This window comes from Montipora foliosa, chromosome 6 (assembly GCF_036669935.1).
Source record: "Montipora foliosa isolate CH-2021 chromosome 6, ASM3666993v2, whole genome shotgun sequence".
Classification (NCBI taxonomy): domain Eukaryota; kingdom Metazoa; phylum Cnidaria; class Anthozoa; order Scleractinia; family Acroporidae; genus Montipora; species Montipora foliosa.
Window position 1 is genome coordinate 57,434,265 of NC_090874.1, and position 5,658 is coordinate 57,439,922.

The 5,658-nt window shown below is 40.3% G+C and overlaps 1 pseudogene; it reads left to right on the forward strand.

The window, feature by feature from the left end:
• Positions 1–5,430, forward strand: part of LOC138007875 (uncharacterized) — a 9,358-nt pseudogene extending 3,928 nt beyond the window's left edge.
• The last annotated feature ends 228 nt before the right edge of the window (positions 5,431–5,658 follow it).

A 5,658-nucleotide genomic window follows, 5' to 3' on the forward strand; every position in this document is an offset into this window, starting at 1 on the left:
CTTGTGTGTTGTTCCTTCTAAAGCTGAGTATGTACGACAAGGCATGTAATCATATTCCTTGTTTGCACCCACGGGACACGGTGGCCATGTTGGATGGCAATACAGTACAATTTCTTTTCACAGAATTTGCATGCATAATAATCAAGTTTAGTTCCCTGCGGAGATACAGGTTATTGTTCTTGCCATTCATCATGGCCGCTGTGACGTCACATGCAAACTAGCAAAAATCCCATAAGACACCTCCCAAAATCTGTATAGGCATTGTTTTCGACTTCTCTTGGGACATTTTCATGTCCCAGGAGAAATTGCAAACAATGGTTATGCAAAAGTCTTGGGGGGTAATAGAGGTGTATTATGGGATTGTGCAAGTAGTGAATAGGCCACGTTCGATATATCAATATTCATGCATGGCTACAAGGCTGTCTTGTCGATTCTGTTTTCTTTGTCTCACAAGTCTCAAGGGAGATTTCTGAACAAAACAAGATTCAAATTTACAGTGAAGCCTCGTAGCCATGTGTGAATATTAATATATCGAACGTATATTAATATATCGAACGTCACAATCGACCCTTCTCCTCCCCAGAGTCCGCTTTTCTTTTGGTCAGCGCCAAGAACACGGACTCTGGCCACAACCTTAAATACGCACAGTCGCGGGAACGGTAGACGACCGTTATTGTTTCGACTTTCGGCTGGTCTTTCATATACCGGATTTGAAATAATTAATATCCCTAAACAAAAGAACAAAGCGAACATAACAATACCTAATTGGCAAGGCCTTATCGCAATAACAATGGTTCTTTTGTCCTCTGCGATTTTAGTCCGGTATAGACAGAATGCATAAATGGCGGCCAAAAGAATATTCTTTTGTTTATGTGCTAATAAACAATTATTGGATGAGGTTGAGCATGATATCATGAATTATCAAAACCGAGGTCTGTGTTATCTGCCGAAGCCGAAGGCTGAGGCAGATAACACAGACACGAGGTTTTGATAATTCATGAAATCATGCTCAACCTCATCCAATAATTGTTTTATTGTACTTTTTTCACATAATTCATCCTCAGAAACAAGCGCAGCGTTCAGCCATTTTGTTTCTGAGGAGAACACTCCAAGGGGCTTAGTAACCAGGCAGACGTTGAACTTGACATGATAAATGTAATATCTGCAGCAGATATTACATTTATCATGTCAAGTTCACAAGCTATTGTGAATTGATTGAATGCTGTCGACCAATCAGATTTTTCATAGTGAGTCTGATGTATAATAATAGACCTTATTCACGATGGCCGCCATGTTGGATTTGCTATTATCATGAAAATTAGCTACACACTTCTTTGGGGGCAAACAACTCAAGTTCGAGAGGTTATAACGAACATCTTAGCCACACAGATGATTTGTTTCACTTTCATTGAATGTTTATCACCTACGCAGTAAAATACAATCATTACACAAGTTACTTCGACGTTTTTTTTAGTGAAAAATGAGCAGATAACGAAGTAGAAGGTCAAAATGTCAAAGGCAATCAAAAGATAAAAAAAAATTTATAAAAGGTACTTAATTCTTAATACTAAAATGGACTTTTTGCAATGTTATTTCAATATTTCGTTGCGCCGATTTTCCGCAATTTGCTTTTTTTTCAATGTTTGCCCCCAGCATAACGCATGGCTAATTTGCATGACAATACGAAAACCAACATAGCGGCTATCGTGAATAAGGCCTATTAGACTCACTAGCCTCGCTCTCAAGCAACATTTCTTTTGTATTTTGTACAAGCAAACGAGGCTAGTGAGTCTAATTAGCACATAAACAAAAGAATATTTTTTTGGCCGCCATTTTAGGAAAGTCTACCCCGAATTTCTGAAAATACGCATAAGCCCGTGATTCGCGGACCTGGCCAGAGTCCGTGTCCTTGGTTATGACCAAAAGAAATTCGGGCTCTGGGGACAGGAATTAGGTATAGAGAGGGAAAGAAAGAGAGATAGTTCGATTATTTGGGTTTGAAATTAACTCTCTCATTTTAAACACCAAGAGGAAAGAACGTTATTTATTTAGTCGTTTATTTTTTTTATCAGAAAGAGAAGTGCTCACTTGGACAGATGTAATGTTCGAAATAACCACCAAAGAATCGTGCTATTTATATATACTTCTCTTCCTTTTTGTAAACAAAGATGGCCGCTTGTCACGTGACTGAATGGAACCTAATCAACATTTAACGGAGACTTACACAAGAAGATTCGTGCGATTACTTGTTGCCACCATTGTAAAACTGGCGACTGGGATACCTTTTCTTCATCCTCGTTTCCTGAATTTCCTGCTTCTGTTCTTCCCTGGGTGTTTTCTGTTTGATAAGACTAAGTATGATAAAGTATATACATTGAGCGGTAGAATGCAGTTCACGCTGCGTAATGGAGTTAAATATGACATATTACCAGTAACAACTGGAATACCGCAGGGATCTGTATTAGGCCCTATTCTGTTCACTTTATTTACTAATGATCTGCCCGCCGCGATAACCATGGGATCTCTGTTTTTAGTAAAATCCAACTTGTGGTCTATTATCGATGCTGCGTTCTGATTGGTTGAGCTACTAGTAGGCTATTTGTTATAGCCCACTAGTAGCGAAAAGCGCCGGCTTTGAAAACCAAAACAACAATTAAAGTCTAGCTTTAACTAGCGAAAGATGTTTTGTCTCGATATTTTTTTTGACCAACTAGTTGGATTTTACTAAAACAATTATTCCTCTCGCCCTCATGGTCTCTGAGTCAATAGCCCATTTGGGCTATTGACTCAGAGCCCATTCGGGCTCGAGGAATAATTGTTAAATATACGCAGACGATATGTCACTTTTATGCATCGGAGTGTCTTCAGACGCTGCGATTGCTTCTTTGCGAAGGGCGCTTCAAGAGGGCTACAGGTGGTGCCCAGAGAGCCGCCTAACCTCATTTGGCTAAGAGCGAAGTTACGTTAATTAGCAAAAAAGACCACTACCTCCAGTTCTTTTGGATAAATCGGTACTAAGCTGTGTCACAAAATCTCGTATTCTTGGCCGGAACGATCGTGGACGATAAACTTACCTGGATTCCACATATGCTAGACCTAAAGAAAAACTTTGCAAACAAAATAGACTTATTCGAGGTTTTTGCCAAAACATATCCTTTTAAAGTTCTATTTTAGTCTAATATTACCATCTGTGAAGTATGGTTTTTATTTTATGGGGTTCGTGTACAAATTCAGATCTTATGTATTCAGTCGAGAAACTTCACTGTACAGCAGCAAAAATTGAATTCGAAAATAACATTGAGGACCGCGCGCGGTTGTGGGATACGGCGTTAAAATTTCCGAATTACGTCACCAGATCAGCTGGAGAGAATGAAAGGTTTTCATTTGAATGCTCGCGTTCTTATGCAGAGTAACGCAAAAATATGTGCTAAAAATGTGTGCCGCACGATCATGACTTTTCCTCCTTTGACCAATGACATTGTTTTGCGGCGTTGTTGTTGTTGTTGTTGTAGCCATCGTCGTTTCTTTGTCCACTCGTATCCGGACACCTTTGAATCCGCAACTTTTTCTTTGCGGGTGCGCCTGCCGTCCTCACGAATCCAGCGAATCCGGCATTCAAATGCGCAACTTTTTGAATCCGCTCTCTATAGTGGAAAGTTTAGAATAGGTGAAGAATTTGGAATCGAGTGAACGGTGAAATCCGGATACTTTCAAATAGGCCATTTCCGAGTTCATGTCTGCCTCCTCTTCAAAGCGAGTCTAAGTGCAAAGTTTTTCTTATGAAAATTAGTTTTCATTCATATGTAAAGTAGAACTAATTGCCATCACAAAAACTTTGTACTTAGACTCGCTTTGAAGAGGAGGCGCACATAAACTCGGAAATGGCCTATTTGACGAAGATACAAACTCGGATCCAGTCTATACCGCAGTCTTAAATATTCAACATGGCTGCTGAACGAAATGCTATCGTTTCTCTTGTTGCGAACTCGCACGCCTAATGGCGCTTGCTCTGGTGACAAGATTCTAGAAGGAATCCGTATACGTGTGGACTGGAAGTTCGATTTGAATGCGTTACGTGTGGACGTGACAATTTTTGATTCCGCAGAGAAAGAGTTGCGGATTAAAAAATATCCGGATGTGTGTGGACGAGGCCTTAAAAATGAGCTGCGCAAACGCAAGTTCATGTATTGTTTTTTTTTTATTGATTCAGATCTACAAGAACTGTCGTTGGATTGAGAAAACTCTATCTGGCATTGTTGGTAGTAACCAGCCTCTTGATCATCACTGGTGTATTCTTTAATCGAGTTCAAGTCACTGTGGTAGGAAAAAACTTAATCTCATTCGAGGCCACTGGAATCAGCCCGAATGACACTCTCAATTTGCAGCTGCCCGGCCTTCCAGCATTGCAATCGGTAAATCAAAGCAATAAACAATTCTCAAAGCCCTTTTTATATCTCACACAAGCCAAACAATGTATCCACCCACTTAAGGCGTCTTCGGAGCAAATCGGTGATCCCAAGACTTGCAACTGTGATGTAATTGTGCTAAGTTATCGAAACGAGTGCCGAGAGAAAGGCAATGCCTCCCACATCACATATTTGTTCGATACGACAACCACCTGGGCATCAGGGAGGAATGTGTTGTATTACGCAGCGATGAAGAGAAAACCAGGTTACCATTATTACATTTTCATGGACGGTGATACAGTTTTGAATTTTAACGATTATACTCCTTCAGAGATGAAGAAACTGGCACCATTTACAGCTTTTCAGGAATGGCTTCTGGATTATGAGCCAGCCTTGGGTGTCTCAAACTACGCGCGCCTTAGCGCGAAGGATGCTTTTCTGAGGAGGGAAACGTTGTGTGGAATCAATGACAACAAAACCTTAGTTCTGCCAATTGTGCTGTTTGACGGCTGCCTAAACGCCTACCATTATAAAGCCGTATCTCATGTTCTACCTACCCTGTACTGGACAGACAAATGAGTTGGTACATTCCGAACAAACACATTATGTCCGCAGTGGAATTAAAATTCCGCGGTCAGGCAATGATGTTCGTGCCCGTCACCATTAGGAACATCGGCCACACAAGTTATCCGAAGGCTGTGGCGTCTTCCTTACTGGCACAGCTCTGGCGAGGGTTTATAAACAAGATTCGAGCCAAAGCGCCTCTAGTTTACAGAAACCATCCTATATGGAAAGAATTTGGGGAAAAATTAGAAAAATATCAAAAAACATCTCAAACACATTGTTTAAATACTACACGCCACCTTCCCATTAGACCATACGCACATTTCGATCGCGAAAGCCTTTCAACTGGATAAGGATTCGACCACTGGAACAGTTCTCGAAATTATTGGTTCACGATGCACAAGGCAGATTAAAGAAGACAACATCTGAACGAGCTCGCGCGCCCAGTTTTAAATCGCTTTGATAGCAGAATCTACACCTGCCATGCATCTAAAATTAATTAATCAATGAATTAGTCAATCAAGTTATTGAACTTAATTTACAAATTAAGTCTTATTTTAACACCTATTCTCTATTTTCGAATTCCCCGTAATACACTTTGTTTGTCCCCCAAATTTTGCATAAACTATTGTTTTCAAATGCTCTTGGAACACTGCATATTCCCAAGAGAATTTGAAAACAATGCTTT